At 38.0% G+C, this 21,909-nt stretch overlaps 1 pseudogene; it reads left to right on the forward strand.

Moving 5' to 3' along the window:
* Positions 1–13,593: 13,593 nt before the first annotated feature.
* Positions 13,594–14,338, forward strand: LOC131403827 (small ribosomal subunit protein eS6-like; annotated as a pseudogene).
* The last annotated feature ends 7,571 nt before the right edge of the window (positions 14,339–21,909 follow it).

Below are 21,909 nucleotides of genomic sequence, written 5' to 3' on the forward strand. Positions count from 1 at the left end.
TCGACTCATACTAAAATATGAGTGAGAAATATAGACTTTATTTGAGCTATTGTAGGGGACAAGGAGGAACAGTTTGCATGCCACAGCTCATATTCTTGTAAGACACTGTTGATTTCCTAAGTTCTTTCTCAGATATTGTGCCAGAGGGGTTTTCTCTCTCTGGCCCTTCTCTCGTATATATATCCATCAACTTTGCTCACTTCCCTTTTCCCTTCTCACATATTCCCCAGAAACTCAAATTCCTCTGCTTCTATTATAGAGAGTTACTTTTCCCTTCCTCTTAAGATTTCATGCTAGCTAATACCCAGACTTTCAGGATCCCAGCTGTTATACTCAGCTTTAAGAAAAGTATTTTCCCAATAAAAATAGCTTTCTCTCAATAAAAGGAATTGTCACATGTGCTCCTAAGATAATAAAAATTTTTCCATCTTTACACTGAGTCTCTATTTTCTAAAAACTGAACTTGAACTGAGTATGTTTTGGCGTACCAAGGAGGACCAAAGAGTTATAATGTCTAGGGCTGAGCATGCCCTTGAATAAAAGATAAATTGTTGGTCAGAATTAACCTGTCCACCACCACTTAGAATTGCAGCATGGCTCTGGGATAGTTAACATAGAGGGATGCCCTTCAAAGATGTTAAGGTGTCAAAAGTGGTTTTAACAGTCTCTTGAATTTCTAAGTTTGTATTTGGGATGAACACTTGTGTTTTGGTCTGAGATGAGTGACCTGAGGGAAAGGAGAGGCAACATAACATAGATACCGGGCCTCAATTCAGTCCTTATTACAGGAATCCTCATTACATATGGTGCCATGTTGGGTGCCCTGGGTTTCTTTCAATCCTACTAGGTATAAAAGTTAACTGCTCGTTGGCCGAGAGTAACATTTATGAAGTTGGAGGATGCCCCAGGGTAGGGCTAACTCCTAGACACCTTGGTAATTAATCTTTTCAGACATAGCATCAACTTCAGAAAACAAGAAATTTGATATCCAAACATTGGAAGAACAGAGTTCATGAACGTTTATGCCTAAGCACGGACTCTGCTAAACTGTGGCTTGTTTATTTGGGAATGATAATCCTATCCCCAGGGTATGCTGTGACCCCCAGATGAAGGTGGAAACCAGTAGACGTAATCCCTGTTTCCTTATTGCATGTACATTCTGGGAGTAGTTGAGTTTTCCCAGAGCATTGTTAAATCCAGGTCACGGTGGATTAGAAACCAGATCTGTTAGGATCTAGGATAATGAGCCCAGAGCGGACATGCCTAAGTGTCACTCCAAAGTAGAAACCACTGAGAACAGATCACTGGAAGTCTTTATTTGTGGATCGTAGCATAGCCTGTCATATGGAAAATGCTGGATAATGTTAACTAATGCAGTAGACAAAGCTAGCTTGTAGTATTATACATTCTTATCCCCTTCCTGACACATGGAATACTACTGCTCGGCTTCCTTGCTGTTGAGTAGAGCTGTGCCACTAGATTTGGTGAATGAAATGTGAGCAAAAGTGATACACATCACTTTCAGGCAGAGATAGTGAAAAGCCCATTCATAACTCTTCATCTTTCTTTACCTACTGGTCATGGAGGAGGCCTCAAGTTGAGACGAAAGAGCCAACACATCAAAGTAAACTGGATCACTGGAAAATCCGTGGAACACAGCTGCCCTAGAATCACTCCTGAACCTGCAGTGAACTTTGTGTAAAAGAACAAATTGACTTTTATCTGAGATTTTTCTTTTCTTCCTTTCTTTTCTTTTTTTCTCATAGAAGCATAACCTAGACCTTCCTGACTAATACAGCTATTATTGTTGTTGTTATTATTATCTCAAAAGATGCTCTTATTTAACAAGTGGGTGCTGAATTTAATTATTTTGGAATGCTGCTTTCCAATAAGGAATTTGTAATTTGGAGTAATCATTGATTTTTCTTTTTTTTATACCTACATTCAATCTATTAATAATTCTTTTAGAATTCACCTTCAAAAGACATCACAAATCCAAAAACTTTTCACTACTTTTAAACCATCTTAATCTTTTATCTGGATTACTACAATAGCCTCTTAACTCATCTTCTGCATCCCTGCCTCCCTCCCCAGTCTATGCTCAACACAGCAGCTAGGGATCCTTTTGAAGAGTAAGTCAGATCATGCCACTTCTCTTTTCCAAACTTCCAAAGCTTCCCATTTTGCTTAACATAAAAGTCAAAGTCTTTACAAATGTCTACAAGCCCTACCGATATCTTCTCTCTCTCTTTTTTTTTTTTTTGTGAGGAAGATCAGCCCTGAGCTAACATCTGTGCTAATCCTCCTCTTTTTCTGCTGAGGAAGACTGGCTCTGAGCTAACATGTATTGCCAATCCTCCTCCTTTTTTTTTTACCCCCCAAAGCCCCAGTAGATAGTTGTATGTCTTAGTTGCACATCCTTCTAGTTGCTGTATGTGGGACGCAGCCTCAGCATGGCCGGAGAATCCGTGCGTCGGTGCGCACCCAGGATCCGAACCCGGGCCGCCAGTAGCGGAGCGCGTGTGCTTAACCGCTAAGCCACCGGGTCAGCCCGCCCTACCGATATCTTTTTAGTGAGGCCTTTCTTGACCATTCTATTTAAAATTTCAGACCGCCTTCTATCCCCCATATCCCCTCCACTCTTTATCTCCCTTCTCTGCTTTATTTTTTTCCATAGCCCTTGTTGAAAAGCTTAGTCATTAATTACTTATTAACTTTATTATTGTCTATGTCCCTCTGCTATAATACAAAGTCCATAAGAGTTGTTTGTTTACTGCTATATCTCCAGCATCTAGAATAGTGCCAGGCATATTTAGCACTCAATAAATAGTTTTTAAAAGAGGAAATAAAGATTTCTATCCGGTTAGTGCAAAATAGGTTCATTGCCATATTCGTTATAAATGAATAGGGATATGTAATTATTTAAAAAGTGTATGTCCTTTGTTGTTAAAAAAAAATGCAACTTAAAAACACGTGCCATTAAGAGTGCAGATTAAGTTTTATAATTAATTATCATTGTAGAACCTCATAATGTGTTTTACATCCTTTTGGGATCTCGAGGTAGAGAGAGGAGTTTTATTATAATTTTTTGAGGCATAATTTGTCACATGAAACTGCTCTAATGAGAAGAGTTATAGAATTTTATTTAAAGCCGATCAGTCATTCTGCTGAAATGTTAAATATACCACTGTTCCTGGCAATATAAATTCAAACAGATAAAGAATTTTCTTTGTAACGGGACACAGGTGAGTTATGACAGGAGTTTACTTGGACTTCCTTTTTTTCTGTTTATATTTCATGAAGTATAAGCAGGGGGCTGGCCCTGTGGCATAGAGGTTAAGTGCGCTCACTCCGCAGCTGGCGGCCCAGGTTCAGATCCCGGGCGCGCACCGATGCACCGCTTGTCAGGCCATGCTGTGGCGGCGTCTTATATAAAGTAGAAGAAGATGGGCATGGATGTTAGCCCAGGCCCAGTCTTCCTCAGCAAAAAGAGGAGGATTGGCGTGGATGTTAGCTCAGAGCTGATCTTATTCACAAAAAAAAAAAAAACAAAAATATAAGTAGAATTCAAAATTTCCCTTAGGTAGAAAAGTTTTCCCTTAGTCACCTGTTATTGTGATTGAAAAGTTTTCCTGTTATGCCTGATATAATAAAATTGATCTATGAAAAAACCAAGCTTATACATATTAAATGAGTAAAAGTTATTTGATAGCATTAATGTAAAAATTCTTAATTTTGAATACTGAATTTAATATTGCTCCTTCTCATCTCTTGACTTTTAAAATGTGTTAGGGCATTAAAAAGAGGTGAATGGAGGGGCTGGCCCTGTGACCTAGTGGTTAAGTTCGGTGCACTCCACTTCGGCAGCCCAGGTTCGATTCCCAGGCACGGACCTACGCCACTCATCAGTGGTCATGCTGTGACAGTGACCCACATACAAAATAGAGGAAGACTGGCTCAGGTGTTAGCTCGCGGTGAATCTTCCTCAAGCAAAAAGAGGAAGATTGGCAGCAGATGTTAGCTGAGGGTTAATCTTCCTTAGCAAAAAAAAAAGAGATGAATGGGTTACCACTTTATTTTTTTTTGTGAGGAAGATCAGCCCTGAGCTATCATCCATGCTAATCCTCCTCTTTTTTTTTGCTGAGGAAGACTGGCTCTGAGCTAACATCTATTGCCAATCCTCCTCCTTTTTTTTCCCCAAAGCACCAGTAGATAGCTGTATGTCATAGTTGCACATCCTTCTAGTTGCTGTATGTGGGATGCGGCCTCAGCATGGCTGGAGAAGTGGTGCGTAGGTGCGCGCTCAGGATCCCAACCTGGGCTGCCAGTAGCGGAGCGCGTGCACTTAACCGCTAAGCCATGGGGCTGCCCCGGGTAACCACTTTTTTAGCTACACAGTTTTCCTAGTAAAATTAGAGTCTGTTGAAAGTTACCTGCAGATTAGCATATTCATTATGCATTTTATAAAAACTTACAGCTGAATAATATAATTTCAGATAGAAAGAAGGAAAGGAACCTGAGTGCTGCATCCCTGATGAAACCCTGAAGAACCCCAATAATAGTGTGAATTTGTGCTGGAAATCTTAAGTTTCAGTTTACATAAATAACTTTATTTTCACTAATTCCTACAGAAACTTACTAAAATTAGGGTTCGATATAAAAATTGTTGTGCAGTATTATTGAGATATTTTATTACAAGAAAATAATTATTAAATAACAAAAGTTAAATGCAAAAAAAAACCCTTCCAAATAAATTCTATTTAGCTATTTAAGGCTGTTTCAAAAGTTATGGTTTATTGGTGTTCTGAGAAGGCTATCTCATCACCTACCTATTTGTCCCCCTCTCACCACCTGTACATTATTTTGTAGGTACTAGAAAATATCCTCCAGTAATATGATGTCATTTCTTTCCCTGGAAGTAAAACAATGCGATCCCATGAAGCAATTACATAAACACATTCGGTTACAAATTTCAAAAAAACTCAATAGTAACCATCTTCCACCATGCAGTTGGGACCTAAAGATGACCCAAAATTGTTTGGTTCACACCAAAAAAGTCAGTTAAGATTTGGAAATCATAAAAAACAAATGGTACAAACATATCTTAAACATTTTATCTTTACTTAAAATATATAAATGTCCATTATTCATGAATTTTCCTTGAGTACAAGTCTCCTGATATATTCTTTCTGGCATGAAAAAATACTCAAAATGGCATGATGGAATACACAAATTGCCTCATTTCTGATTTCTAGTTTCTGTTTCTTTAAAGTGAAATAGGAGTTGATGATACTTATAAAGCAATTTGGGTGCAGCCTTTTTAGACTTTTAAGACTTTCCCCCCAATTTTTACAGTTGCCTTGAACACTAATTTGACAGCAACGTTTTAAAAGTGACTCACCTTTATTGAGGCTTTACAAGGCATTAAATTTAGTTTTTATAGATATAAATCTTTCTTTTCACATTCGTATTTCTTTGGTTTTAAATTTTGCTGTTATATTTTGGCATTTATTTATAACTTAAAATGGAAAATATTGTATTAAATTTAAAAATATTAATATTCATTTATAATTTAATAAGAATAAATATTTTATTAAATTAAGTGATTATACTAATAAGCACAGTTGGCTTAAATAGGTTGGGTAACACGTATATAACTCTTAGAAATCTCGCAACTCATCTGGGAGAGTAGCATACTAGGAGGCACTAGAAAGGAGCCTCAGGGTAAGATTCATCGGACCATGGGGCGTCAGTCAGCCAGTGGGAGTGAGGAGTTAGGTAAATGTCAATTAGGAGAGCTACCACTGTGACTGATTTTATGGAATACTATTGAGGTTTTCTATAACCACCGCATTCCCATGCTTAATACTTCTGAATATCTGAAACCTGGGGCAACTAAACTTTCCAGAGTTATGTGAGTGTATTTAATTACTTTTAAATACAATGATTCTGGTTCCTGGCAGATGGAGGTCAGTGCTGTGATTCTCAGTTTTGTGTTTTGCTGAGGCAGCTTTGCTTTCCTTTTGCTCTGGGTCTACATCTTTCCACACTTTCCAATGTCCACCTGTCACCCTTGGCCACTTTCTCTTGAGTCCACATACTGATCTGGGCTCTTGAGGGGCTTATAGATGGTAAGAAGAGCTTAGGAAGAACAACTCCAAGCAAAGTGTATCATAAGCAGAAAAAATGTTTTTCTTGAAGACCAAGAACAGAAAGCTCAAATAATCTTCTTTTCTCTCTTTCCCCGCGTGACCTTTAATAAAAGGGAAGGTTTAGGAAGAGAAGAAGAGAGGAAAGCAAAGGGGAAACCACCTTCCCAATTAGGAGATGCCCTGGGGCTGTCTGCCTTTTATCCATAAAGGAAGCAAGTTTCTTAGAGAAAAACTGAGTGAGGAAAAGCCAGATGTGACACCACGTGTATTCCCGGGACGTGAAAGAGTCCTTCTCCAGCGAAAGGCTCAGAAGTGTGCCTTTGGGGCAGGTAGGGGGATAGAAGCCCGACAGCTAGGACTCCACGTCAGCTGCCTCGGGCCGTGACATAAGCTGAAAAAGGTTGAGAAAGTACTGCTTTAACCTTTTCACTTGTCGCATTAGGAACGCCAGCCCCCAGCGTTGTTGCCTACTTTTGTTTTTATCTCTCCTTGCCCTCCTTTGGAGGCGAAGTGAAGCAAGAAACACCTTGAGTTCCCTCAAGTACACAGCGGATAGTAGCTGCTATTTTGTCCTCCTCCTCTTAACCCACATGGTCTTAACACTTGGGGTGTTGCTGCTCCATTTGAGGGAGATCGCAGAGTATCAGAAATGCCTTAACTGCACATAATCCTCACCACAGCTCCCCGACATCATCCAGAGATGGGCCATTCCCTCCTCAAGGCCTGAAGTTTCCCCCAGAAACACCTGAAATAGGAAGGAACAATACTCTAACTGAGAGGGCGCATGACAACTCTAGAAACCGCACATGTGGCTGGGACTGGGAGCTAGCCCCTTAGGGTAATCTGACCCAAAGATATTTTTTATATTTGGCTTGCACTTTTAATAAGTAAATACTGAATTTGAATGTATATTTAAATTAGGCTAGATAGGCTTACTCCAATCTACAAAAGGCAACTCCTTCTTTCAGATTCTGTTATTTCCTATTTTATTGCCCTCTCTCCTCATCTCCCAGTATACCTTATACACATACAAACGGTTCTCCACTTATGATGGTTGGACTTGTGATTTTTTGACTATATGATGGTGTGAAAGTGATATGCGTTCAGTGGAAACTATCCTTCGATTTTGACTTTTGATCTTTTCCCGGGCTAGCAATATGCCGAACGGTACTCGCCTGTGACGCTGGGCAGCAGCGGCGAGCCGCAGCTCCCAGTCAACGACGCGACCACAAGGGTGAATAACTGACACACTCACAACCATTCTGTACCCACACAACCATTTTGTTTCACTTTCAGTAAGTATTCAATAAACTACATGAGATATTCAACACTTTATTATAAAATCGGCTCTGTGTTAGATGATTTTGCCCAACTGTAGGCTAATGTAAGGGTTCTGAGCACATTTAAGGTAGGCTAGGCTAAGCTATGATGTTTGGTAGGTAAGATGTATTAAATGCATTTTCGACTTATGATATTTTCAACTTACGATAGGTTTATCGAGTCGTAACCCCGTCGTAAGCCGAGTAAGATCAGTATTTGTGCAACTTCCCTGTCCTCTCCAAGCATTTGCACTTGCTGCTTCCTATTGCTGTCTGCAATAGGTAAAGTGGTCTCCTTCTGTTCCTTTCCTTATTGTAAAGTATCTTTAGCTCTATATTGCCCAGCAAATTTCACCACCCTGTAATGCAAGAATAATACCTAACATTCATATAGCTCTTATGTGCCGGACACAATTCTGTATTTTCTACATGTATCAGATCACTTAATTCTCACAACAAATTTATGGGTAGGTACAATTATCTTTTCTATTTTAAAGAAAAGCAAAGAGGTTAAAAGATTTGCCCAAGGCGGAGATACTATTAGAACTCAGATGGTCTAGCTCCAAAATCCATCTCTTAACCACATGGTATGCAGTGAGCCCTTGTTGACTTCAGCACATAATGTTAGTCATTTTGTGAATACACCGTATACATTTTAGTAATATAAATCTCTTCCCAGCATCAAGCCAACCCCTTGTTCCTACAGAGAAGTCAAAGCTTCAATATAGGATCCAGTGTCTCAGGCCCTCTTGCATGCCTCCCTCCTTCTTGCCTGCACCCATGCACATTTTCTTTTCAGTTCTTACATTCTCATATACAAGGGAACTAATTCAGGGCCCTCACTGCAGCCTGAGATTTCTCCTCTGCAGCTGTATCCTGGGCCATCTTCCACTAAATCTGAGGTAAAGGTTTTAGCATTTTTAAAGTTTGGTTAATCCAATCCTAAAACCATCACTGGATGTACTTAGCCCAAGTTTCAGAGAGTCAGCACGAACATGAGATTATCACAGCAGCTTCTCCCACCCACAAAATTTAGAAAAAGAGAAAAACATCCTAGAATCAAACATGATCAGTGCAGTGCTGTTCACCCTAAGCCAATATTTCTCAAGGTACGGTCAGAGGACTTCCTGTATCAGAATCTCCTAGGGAACTGGTTGAAAATACGAATTCATTGTCTACATCCCAAATGCAATAGTTAGAATCTTGCTAGGAGGGTGGAGGCAAGAAAGACATTTTCTTGTGTTCCTCAGATGATTTTTAAACACACTAAGTTTTAGAATCATTGGTTAAATACTAGTTCCTTAGCACATACAAAAAGAACAATGGCCATGGAACCAAGGTATGTCTTGGTCTAGATCAGCACCGTCCAATGGAGAAATAATGCAAGCCATATATGTAATTTTGAATTTTCTAACAGTTACATTAAAAAAGAATAAAGAAACAGATGAAATTAATTTTAGTGATATGTTTATTTAAAGCAATATCTCCAAAATAGTATATTTTCAACATGTAGTTAATATAAAAATTAATGAGATATTTTACATTTTTTTGTACTAAGTTTTTGAAATTCGATAGATATTTTATATGTAAAGAATCTCTCAATTCAGACTAACCACATTTCAAGTGCTCAATAGCTACATGTGGTTAGTGCCTACTGGATTTGAGAAAGCAGGTCTAGATCCAATTACTGCTACCAGCCATATGCCAAAAGAGCACTGGTATTTTCTGGGGTGAGGGAGTAGTCAGAAAAATAAAATAAAATAAAATAAAATAGGGGCCTGGCCCAGTGGAATAGCGGTTAAGTTTGCATGCTCCACTTCAGGGGCCTGGGGTACGCTGGTTCGAATCCTGGGCTCAGACCTGCTCACAGCTCAACAAGCCATGCTGGGGTGGCGTCCCACATAGAAGAACTAGAAGGACCTACAACTAGGGTATACAACTATGTACTGGGGCTTTGGGGAGAAAAAGATTAAAAAAAAGAGGAAGATGGGCAAGAGATGTTAGCTTAGGACCAATCTTTAAAAAAAAGAAAAGGCATCAGTATGAAAAATAAAATAAAATAAAATAATAAATAAAGACTTTTTGGTTCCAACTGCACCAAGAGACCAATCCATTCCTGTCTGTTGTTCAGGGTCCACTACCAGTGACTGCAAGGTTTGCACCTCCATGATGTGGGCCTTTCCTGGGATCCTCCTCTTCTCTCTTTTTTGAATTATTCCTGTTGTCCCATAAGGTTCCCATTGTTTTGGCCTCACAATCCTGAATTGAGGGTCACCCATGCTCAGTAATATAGACCCCACTCTGTGAGCTGCTTTAATCCTAGCGGAACCAGCTTCGTTTGTTCCTACTGTTACTGTAAGCACTTCCTACCCCTCTACATGCAGGGGCCCGTTGAGAAGTAGATTATCTCTGCCATGTCTCATTCCCCAAATCTCACCTTTTGTCAGCATTGAAACCACATAGCCTTGGTTAAAATTATCCTTCTCATAGTGATGCAGACATTCTTTTCTGCCACCTATTTTTCTGCTCCAGCAGAAATTTGCTCTATTTCCTTTGGAGTTACATATTACTCTTTCTGCCCTGACTGAGGAATAGGATGAAAAGGAAAATTGATCCTGGAGTGAAGAACACAGAGCAGTCTAGCAATATGACTGGATCAGAAGTTTACATACTGAGGCTCTGTCTTGAGATCAGCCCACTACTTTAGAAGTGAATCTTTGTCTTCATCAAGACCATGGTCCACTTACTAGATCCTGTCCTGGTGCAGTAGCCTTGCTCTTCTTAGGGGGATTTACCCATAAATAGTGCAACAGCCCTTCAGGTTTGAGGTTCTTCAGTGATCTTACCTCCTAAACCTGTCTATGTACTCACTTTGGTCAGCTTACCTACACCAGATGTTGGTGATGAGAATTCCAAATTCCGAATCATGTGTTATTAGGTGTCTTTGGCCTCCAAACTCCATGATTCAGCGAGGACCCTGTGAACCCCCAAGAATTTCTCTTGCCTAGATCACAGGCAGTCTGAGAGGGCATTCTCCAAGAACTACACCCTAAACTTAGAACTCAAAGTCTTACTACTTGAATGGAGTGAAGGGCAAGAAAACATAAATACAAGGAAAAAATGAATCATAGAAATAAAAGGCGTTTCTTTCAGAGTCTGAAATCTGAGCTGGAGTAAGCCACATCTCCTAAGCCTTCCTAGGGCTGCAGTTGTGTTTTTGGAGTTAGTTTGGGGCATGAGACCTGTCTGAGAAGGACTCTTCCAATCACTATGTCAATCTTACGACATCAGCCACATTGGAGGCTGGCACTCCAAACATGCAGACATGAAGAACACTAGGTCACTGCTGGAGCTTTAACACTGACCATCACTCCAAAAGCGTCCCCTAGCAAAGAAAAACTTAGTGAGAGATGGGAGATGTCTAGGACAATTTCTGAATATCTTGCTAGATGGTACCAATACCCAAGACCCACAATATGAAAGAGAAAGCCATTCTGCAGAGGAATGTGATGAGTTCAGTTTTGGTTGTCATGTCTGAGTTGTCTGTGGTATGCAGGGGTAAATGTTTAGTAGACAATTGGATCTACTGGTCTGAAGCTCAAATTACAGAGAATTTTTGGGATAGGGATAAAGATTTGTGAGGCAGAAGAAAAAGGGAAGTAGTTGAAACTCAAGATGATCTTTAGATCTTCTGCAGCTCTTTTTCTCTGTTTTTCTGCTTTTCATGTTGTTGATGACATTTAATTTTTGCCTACCAGTTTAAAGCATGATGTTAAAAGTTACAGAGAATGTCACTCACCTTTTGTATCTTTTGTGATACAATGCATTGATTCCATATTTAATTCTTCTATCTAAAGATTTTCTTTTGAAGAGTATTAACTGGTGCAGAAAAGGAAAGGGTAGTGGAGTATTGTGATGATGATTCTGATGGAAAGCTCCTGATTGGGTTCCTCTCATTCCTGGGCAGATTTTATACTTTGACTTTTAGTGTCTTCGTTTAGGAATATTTCTCATAATGGAGTTGAGAACATATTCATCACAATATTTGAAAGGCCTATTAAAAGATTGAAATTTCTAGGCCCCTTCCAGACCTACCATATTATAATATTATACGACATTGTAATACCTCAAACTAATATTTAAGAATCTGTGGCTTGATAATTGTGATTCTATTGAAGATAAGTATTGATGTAACCACTTTTGAAGCAGTTCTCAAACTTTAGTGTGTATATCAGTCACTTGAATGCTTGTTAAAAATACAGATTCGGCAGGTCTAGGAAAAGGTCAAGAGATTTGCATTTTTAATAAACACTCCATAGCTATGATCACCTGATTGCACTTGGAGAAATAATATCAAGTATTTGGCTATCTGAGGGTTTCCAGGATAGGTTTAGAACAGAGTTTCTTAACCTGAGATCCAAATACCCCAAGAAGCCCATGGATAAAATTTAGAGGGTCCGTGAAATTGGATGGGAAGAATAATACATCTTTATTTTCAGTAACTTCCAACTAAAACTTAGCAATTTAAAATTATAAATGTAGGCAACAAACCACAATAATAAGAGCAGTTCCTCTAACCTTATCACTAACAGAAAACACGGATATTTTTATATCACATTAGAGTTGTTGCAAATATCTTGAAATCTTGTTTACAACCATCACAACTTTGAAATTATGGTAGTTATTAGACTGCTATTGGATCTCATCTAATTTAATAAAGAAGCATACATATAATTCTGACTAAATTTTTAAAAACATTATGATAACTGTGCCTTAATAAAATTGGTTTCTTTCATAATCCTACATACTTTTTAATGTATTTAAAAAGCATTATGAGAAGAGGTCTGTGGCTTCACTGAAGTGTTAAAAATATCCATGACACGAAAAAGGTTAAGAACCTTAGTGTGGCGAAGAAGAGTCCGCATATTGAGACATCAGAGAGGTGTATTTCTTAATTCCATGAACAATAACAATGCACGAATACTTACACACCGAAAGAGGTTCTTGTCCCAGCCCCCACTTCTCATTCTTGACTAACTTTTCACTCTTTAGTATTTCTTTCCATGGACTATACATCCCCCTGATTTGTTTACTGCTCCTCAGTGGTTGAATGGCTCTGTTTTCCATAAGGATAACAGATTTAATCACAGATCTCAAGCCCATTATGAACATTAATTAATGTCTGACATCTCTTAATGAGGTAGGTAAAAACTATCATCATTTCACAGATGGAAAAATCAGGTCTAGGCAAGTTTGGTAACTTGTTCTTAGGCCACCCAAGAGATTGTGGCTCATTTCTAGAATCAATGCTTATTCTCCTCACATGCAAACTTTTTTGATTCACCATACACCAATCTGTTGGAAAAACAACCTGTTTTGCAAAACATTTCATTGATGATAGATGTGGAAATAATCTTTCTTAGGGTAGAAACATCTGATGGTATCAATATTCATACTACTTCGGTACCAATAATTTATTTTCTGTTTTGTTCTCTGAAGAAGAATAGATGTCCTGGTTGGAGAGAAAAAGCCCCAAGCCAAAATAAACCATTAAAAACCACTATCCATTTTGAAATAAAGCAATTAGCTTCTTCTTTTATTTAGAAACTTTACCCGGTTAGAGAGTTGGAGACAAACAAAATGAACATTGGTTGTCAAAATGCATTGATTTAATTTTTGCCCCTAAGATACCACACACAGTCAGTGAGTAAGGACTTTTGTCTTTTTTTTGGTCAGTTTGTTTCTTATGGATTCATGTTGCTTTGATCAATGTTGTTTGTGTGTCTGATCTTAATCTAAGTTTTTTGTTGTTTGACTAGTCCATCTGGTTAGACAGGATAGTGCAAAAAATTTGAAAATACTTTGGGAGTTGTCTTTTTAAATGATATTTGTTTTTATCTATTGCTTTGCTAAATTCCTACTGGCCTGGCAAAGAAGGGAAACAGAGGGAACACACAAGCAAAAATGAAGGGCACAAATGAATGAATAAATAATTGAGAGAGAAGGGATAGCTTCTCCTTAGAGAAAAATTCCAACTAATATATATAGAGGAATGAGGAAAATTGAAAGTCTTCATTAGCCTCTTTTTTTGTGGTGCCTCGGAGGTAGTCGGCTGCTTCAGGATGAAGCTGAACATCTCTTTCCCGGTCACTGGCTGCCAGAAACTCATGGAAGTGGACGATGAATGCCAACTTTGTACATTTTGTGAGAAGCGTATGGCCACAGAAGTTGCTGCTGACGCTCTGGGTGAAGAGTGGAAGGGTTATGTGGTCCGAATCAGTGGTGGGAATGACAAGCAGGGTTTCCCCATCAAGCAGGGTGTCTTGACCCATGGCCGTGTCTGCCTGCTATTGAGTGAGGGGCATTCCTGTTACAGACGGAGGAGGACTGGAGAAAGAAAGCACAAATCTGTTGGGGGTTGCATTGTGGTTGCCAATCTGAGTGTTCTCAACTTGTTCATTGTGAAAAAAGGGGAGAAGGATATTTCTGGACTCGCTGATACTACTGTGACTCGTCGTGTGGGGCTCAAAAGAGCTAGCAGAATCTGCAAACTTTTCAATCTCTCTAAAGAGGATGATGTCCGCTAGAATGTTGTGAGAAAGCCCCTAGACAAAAAAGGTAAGAACCTAGGACCAAAGCACCCAAGATTCAGCATCTTGTTCCTCCACGTGTCCTGCAACACAAACGGCGGCCTATTGCTCTGAAGAAACAGTGTACTAAGAAAAACAAGGAAGAGGCTGCAGAATATGCTGAACTTTTGGCCAAGAGAGTGAAGGAGGCCAAAGAAAAACACCAGGAACAGATTGCCAAGAGACAGGGGCTGTCCCGAAAGCTTCTACCTCTAAGTCTGAGTCCAGTCAAAAATGAAATTTTCTAAGAGTAACAAATAAGATCAGATATCCAAAAAAAAAAAAAAGAAGAAGAAGAAAGAAAATCTTCATTAGACAAACACCATAGTGATAATTATCAGAGGCAAAATATATTGAAGGATGCTAAAATTAGTGGGTAAAAGTTTGAGGAGAAGCAGGATATTTGTATAGTCTCAGTATTTCCCCTAAGATATTTATTAATGACAAGGGAAGGGGAATAATTACATGGAGAAACTTGGCAGAGACCACCATGTCTCCTGACTTTATGCTCTGAGAAGGGCACAATGCCATTTCTGTGGTGTTCTTGCCAAAAATGCATAACCTTCATCTAAACATGAGAAAGCATCAGACAAACCCAAATCGAGGGATATGCGACAAAATAACTCTACCAGTATCTCTGCCAAAGTGTCAAGGTCACGAAAGAGAGAGAAAGACCAAGGAACTATTTCAGATTGAAGGAGACTAAGGAGACTTGACAACTAAATGCAATGTGGGATCCTGGATTACATCCTGCATCAGAAAATGGACCTTAGTGGAAAAATGTTTCAAGTCTGTAGTTTAGTCACTAGTATTGTACCAATATTAATTTCCTGATTTTGATAACTGTACTGTGGTATGTAAAATGTTAACATTAGAGGATGCTGGATGAAAGGTATATGGAAACTACTATTTTTGCAACTTTTCTGTAATTCTGAAATTATTTCAAATTTGAAAAGTCAAGAGGGCATTTATAGCAGTTCCCTAAATAACTCTGCATAGGTGGTGGGAAAAGAAGATTTCGATGGCCTTGAAATATCTGGATAATATATCTTTCCAACTCAGTCCAATAACTCTTTACCTGGGCATATACAGTTTGAGAACTTTACCTCTTTTAAACGCATAGAAGATCATAGCCTTTTTCTATATGAAATACTCTATTTTTTCCTCATATGACATAGGCACTCAAAAAATATTTGTATAAAATGGAAATAATGATTGCTGTCCTGCTTTTCCCTGCTGAACTTACAGTGTGGTTATAAAGTGTAAAAACGATAAAGGAAGTGGAAAGTATTTTGCAAGTTGTAAGCATTGTACCGGTGTAAGGTGTTATTTTGATTATTGATGGAAAATTGTCTAAGGTATTTTTGTAATTTAGATATACATCAAATCAGTTTCTCCTCTTACTTTCTCTTTACTCTAATCACATTTCCACATTTTTACCAGGCTTAAAATTTCAAAATTGCCCTTGAAAATAAGGACTGAAGGAGAGGGGATGGGTGTCAGTTACCAAAACTCTGGCTAGTCATCTTAAAACATGCCCTTCACCTTTGTCCTTCACTTTTATTCTCTTCTATGCCGTAAGAAATTATAGACAAAAAAAGGAAAAAATTTAGAGCAGGGTAGGGCCCTAGAGTAATCTAACTCAGTTCTCTTAAACATACCTGATTATAAGAATCACATAGTGAGGTCATTTCGAATATGAATTCCTGGAACCCTGCAATCATAATCTATGGGAGGGAGCCTCAAATCTATATTTCAAAAATGAGTTTCGGCTGGTTATTATTGACAAGCAAATTTAAAAGCACTGTCATTTTATAGATAAAGAAATCGAGACAAAATGACCAAATTTATTTAAAAAATAGCATACACTATCTGGTAGATATTAATTTCTGGGATATAGTCTAGAACAGGAAACAATTTTGTAAACAACTCTAGTACGTACTTCACTAGGGGACCAAACAAAGCTGAATGCAACTAATCCTTCCTTGGGAGGAAGAGGATCAGGAAAGCCACCAGAGACTTTTGTAATACTGCACCTGCTGGGTAGACAGCAGAGGGTGAATATTCCAAGAAGAAAGGACAATATGCAGAGATACATACATGTGCATGGCATTCTCAGGGACTGGGAGTGGTCCAGTGGCCTGGACTGTGGTGTGCGGTGGTGTGGTGGTGAAGCTCAAAGAAGAAAGGCAGGCTGGGGTCAGAATTTGAAAGCCGGGAAGACCTTGCTAAAAGGTTTGTTCTTACATATCACCAGAAGCACAGGCAACAAAAGCAAAAATAGATAAGTGAGACTGCATCAAACTGAAAAGTTTCTGTGCAGCAAAGGAAACCATCAACAGAATGAAGAGGCAACCTACAGAATGGGAGAAAATATTTGCAAACCAGTTATCCAATAAAGGGTTAATATCTAAAATATATAAGAAACTCATAAAACTCAATAGCCGAAAAACTAACAACCAATTAAAAAGTGGGCTAAAAACTTGAATACACATTTCTTCAAAGAAGACATACAGGGGTCTGCCCGGTGGCGCAGCGGTTAAGTGTGCGTGCTCCGCTTCGGCAGCCCGAGGGTTTGCAGGTTTGGATCCTGGTAGCGCACCGACGCACAGCTTGTCAAGCCATGCTGTGGTGGTGTCCCATACAAAGTAGAGGAAGATGGACACAGATGTTATCCCAGGGCCAATCTTCCTCGGCAAAAAGAGGAGGGTTGGCATCCGATGTTAGGGTGCCATCCGATCAGGGCTGATCTTCCTCACACAAAAAAAAGACATACAAATGGCCAACAGGTATACGAAAAATGCTCAACATCACTAATTATCAGGGAGATGCAAATCAAAACCACAATGAGATATGACCTCACACCTGTTAGGATGTCCATTGTCAAAAAAACAGAAAATAACAAGTGTTGGTAAGGATGTTGAAAAATTGGAACACTTGTGCACTGTTGATGGTAATTAAAATGGTGCAGCCACTACAGAAAACAGTATGAGGTTCCTCAAAAAATTGAAAATAGAACTACCATATGATCCAGCCATCCTACTTTTGGATATTTATTTAAAAGAATTGAAAACAGAATCTCAAAGATATTTTGCGTTCCCATGTTCATTGCAGCATTATTTACAATAGGCAAGAGGTGGAAACAACTTACATGTTCATTAACAGATGAATGAATAAAGAGAATGCGGTACATACATACAATGGAATATTATTCAGCCTTAAAAAAGAAGAGAATGCTATCATATGCTACGATATGGATGAACCTTGAGGACATTATGCTAAGTGAAATAAGTCAGTCACAGAAGGACAAATACTGCCTGATTCCACTTACATAAGGTATCTAAAGTAGTCAAACTCATAGAAACAGAAAGTAAAATGGTGGTTGCCAAGGGCTGATGGGGGGTGGGCTGGAAGTGGGGAGTTGCTGTTCAATCCTGTATTTTCTATTTCCATTTAAATCATAACAATTAGCTAGTTTCTTGAAGTTGAATTCTCAGAATAATCTTGGACCTCTCCCTCAAGATTTTCCTTTTCTTCCTTTGTGCCTTCCTTCTTTCTCTCCTTGTTTCCTTCCTTTCCATAGTTATTTGCCAGGCGCTATATTAGTCATTGATAGTACTAGTGAAAAAGCAGATGCAGCCCCCATTCCTCACGGAGCTTATAATGTAGTGGGGAATACAGATAATAAACATAATAAATGAATAAAATAATTACAGTTTGTGAGAGGTGCCATAAAGAAAATGTATAGGGTAATATGATAGAAATTTGCTAAGATAAAGGAGCTGGAGGAGCCTAATTCAGGTAGGCCTCCTGAAACTGAGTCTTGAAGGATGAGAAAGCCAATGTCAAATGCTGCCAAAACATGAGCAATTATAAACATGAAAACTTTTTGTTCTGAAACAATCACTGTTAAGAGAAGGAAAAGATAAACCTACAGACTGAGAGAAAATATTTAGAAGTCTCATTTCTGACAAAAGACTTCATATTCATTGCATGTTCATTGCAGCATTATTTGCAGTGGCCAAGACATGGAAACAACCTAAGTGTCCACTGATGGATGAATGGATAAAGAAAATGTGGTGTATATATACACTGAAATATTATTCAGCCATAAAAAGGAATGAAATCTTGCCATTTATGACAACATGGATGGACCTTGAGGGCATTATGCTAAGTGAAATGTCAGACAGAGAAAGACAAATACTGTAGGATTTCACTTACATGTGGGATCTAAAACAAACAAACAAAAAAACAAGCTCATGCCTACAGAGAACAGATTGCTGGTTGCCAAAGTTGAGGGGTGGGGGGGTGGGCAAAGTGAGTGAAGGAGATCAAAAGGTACAAATTTCCAGTTATAAAATAAATAAGTAGTGGGGATGTAATGTACAGCATAATAACTATAGTTAATACTGTACCGCATAGTTGAAAGTTGCTAAGAGAGTAAATCTTCAAAGTTCTCATCACAAGAAAAAATTTTGTAGCTATGCATGGTGACAGATGTTAACTAGACTTATTGTGGTGATCATTTCCCAATATATACAAATAGCAAATCATTATTTTATACACCTGAAACTAATATAATGTTATATATCAATTATACCTCAATAAAATAAGACTTTTATTCAGAATGTAAAGAATTCACAAAATTCAACAAGAAATAACTCAAAAGACAGAAACATAAGTTTTGAACTGACACTTTACTCAAAAAGACATATTGATGGTAAATAATCATATGAAAAGATGCCAATACTCATGATGGAAACACAAAGTAAAATCACAATGAAACACCACTATACATCTATTAGAAGGTAAAAAAAAAAAATCCTGACACTACCAAGTGTTGACAAAGATGTGGAACAACTGGAATCCTCATGCTTTGCTGATAAGACTATAAAACAGTATGGCCACTTTGAAAAACTGTTTAATAGTTTTTTTAACAAACAAATTTAAACATATACAGTGCTTATATGTTTACTTATTCTTATATGGGAGTAGCAGTCTTACTCCCAAATATTTACCCAAGAGAACTAAAAACTTATGTGCACACAAAAATCTGTACACGCATGTTTATTTCAGCTTTATTTTTAATTGTTAAAACTTGGAAACAACTCCAATGAGAATAAATGAATCAACAGTTTGTGGTATATCTATACACTGGAATACTACTTAGCAACACAAGGGAGAAAGTAACCCTGATGGATTCATGCAACAACATGTGTGAATCTCAAAGGTATTTTGTTAAGTGAAAGAAGCTAGAACCCAAAGGCATCATATTGTATGACTCCATTTATATGACATTCTGGGAAAGGCGAAACTATTGAGATAGAAGACAAATCTGAGGTTGCCAGGAGTGGGGTGTGGGGAGGGGTTGATCACAAAGAGGCAGCAAGCAGGAATTTTTGGGGTGATGAAACTTTTTGGATCATGACTGTGATGGTATACACAGTTCTATGCATTTGTCAAAATCCATAGAAATATACATCACAAAGAGTGAATTATGTAAATTTAAAACATGTAAAGTGTTATTATTGATTTCTAGTTTAATTCCATTGTGGTCTGAAAGCAGGCATTGTATGATTTCTATTTTTTTAAATTTGTTGAGGTGTTTTATGTCTCAGGATGTGGTCTATCTTGGTGAATGCTCCATGCAAGCTTGAGAAGAAAGTGTGATCTGCTATCATTGGATGAAGTGCTCTATAGATGTCAATTATATCTAGTTGATTGATGATGCTGTTGAGTTCAACTGTGTCCTTACTGATTTTCTGCCTGCTAGATCTGTCCATTTCTGAGAGAGGGGTGTTGAAGTCGCCAACTATTATAGTGGATTTGTCTATTTCTGCTTATAGTTCTATCAGTTTTTGCCTCACATAGTTTGACACTCTGTTGTTAGGCACATGCACGTTCAGAATTGTTATGTTTTCTTTGAGAATTGACCCCTTTATCATTATATAATGCTTTTATTTATCTCTGATAACTTTCCTTACTTTAAAGTCTGCTCTGTCTGAGATTACTATAGCTACTGTTGCTTTGTTTTGATTATTGTTAGCATGGTATATTTCTCTCTACCCATTTACTTTTAATCTATATGTGTCTTTGTATTGAAAGTGGGTTTCTGGTAGACAACCTATAGTTAGGTCGTGTTTTTTGATCCCTTCTGACGTTCTCTGTTTTTTAATTGGTACATTTAGATCATTACATTTAAAGTGTTTTTTGATATAGCTGACATATATTTGCTATATTCATTACTGTTTTCTATTTGTTTCTCTTGTGTGTTGTTTTTTTTTGTTTGTGAGGAGGACTAGCCCTGAGCTAACATCCGATGCCAATTCTCCTCTTTTTTCTTGAGGAAGACTGGCCCTGGGCTAACACCCGTGCCCATCCTCTTCTACTTTATATGGGACGCCGCCACAGCATGGCTTAGCAAGCGGTGCGTTGGTGCGCGCCCGGGATCCGAACCTGCGAACCCCAAGCTGCCGCAGCAGAGCACGCACAATTAACTGCTGCGCCACTGGGCTGGCCCCTGTTTCTTTTGTTTTTTGTTCCTGTTTTTGTCTTCCACTCTTTTTCTGCCTTTTATGGTTTTAATTGAGCATTTTGTATGATTCCATTTTCTCTCCTTTCTTAGCATATCAGTTACAGTTTTTTAAAACTTTTTTAGTGGTTACCCTAGAGTGCAATATATATTTACAACTAATCCAAGTCCATTTTCAAATAACACTATACTACTTCCTGGGTAGCATAAGTATTTTATAATAACAAAATAATCCTAATTCCTTACTCCCATCCCTTGTATCATTGCTGTTATTCATTTCACTTATATGTAAGCACACATAAGCATACATATTCGTAAGCGTACATAATCAAATACATTGTTATTTTAAACAAACTGTTATCTGTTAGATAGATTAAGAATAAGAAAAATAAGAGTTTTTGGTTTACTTTCACTTATTCCTTCTTCAACTCTCATCCTTTCTTTATGTAGATCTGAATTTCTGACCTATATTATTTTCCTTCTCTCTAAAGAACCTCTTTTAACATTTCTTGCAGAGCAGGTCTATTGGCAACATAGTCCCTCAATTTTTGTTTGCCTGAGAAAGTCTTTATTTCTCCTTCACTTTTGAAGAATAATTTCATAGAGTATAGAATTCTAGGTTGGTGGGTTTTTTTCTCTGAACACTTTAAATATTTTACTCAACTTTCTACTTGCTTGCATGGTTTCTGAGAAGTTAGATGTAATTCTCATCTTTGTTCCTCTATAGGTAAGATGTTTTTATATTCTGGCTACTTTCAGGATTTTTTCTTTATTTTTGGTTATAATTTGAAGATATACCTAAGTGTAATTTTTGGGGGCTTTTATCTTGCTCAGTATTCTTTGAGCTTCCTGGATCTGTGGTTTGGTGTCTGACATTAATTTGGGAAAATTCTTGGTCATTATCTTTTCAAATATTTCTTCTGTTCCTTTCTCTCTTTTTTCTCCTTCTGGTAATCCCATTACACATGTGTTACATCTTTTGTAGTTGTCCCACAGTCCTTGGATATTCTGCTCTTTTTTTTTTTTCAGTCTTTGTTCTTTTTGCTCTACAGTTTTCAAGGATTCTATTGATATATCCTCTAGCTCAGAGATTCTTTCCTCAGCCATGTCTGGCCTACTAATAAGCTCCTCAAAGCCATTCTTCGTTTCTGTTACAGTGATTTTTATTGCTAGCATTTCTTTCTGAATCTTTCTTAGGGTTTCCATCTCTCTGCTTACATTACCCATCTGTTCTTGCATGCTGTTTACTTTATCCATTAGAGCTCTTAGCATATTAA

This window comes from Diceros bicornis, unplaced genomic scaffold (assembly GCF_020826845.1).
Source record: "Diceros bicornis minor isolate mBicDic1 unplaced genomic scaffold, mDicBic1.mat.cur scaffold_92_ctg1, whole genome shotgun sequence".
Taxonomy (NCBI): Eukaryota; Metazoa; Chordata; class Mammalia; order Perissodactyla; family Rhinocerotidae; genus Diceros; species Diceros bicornis.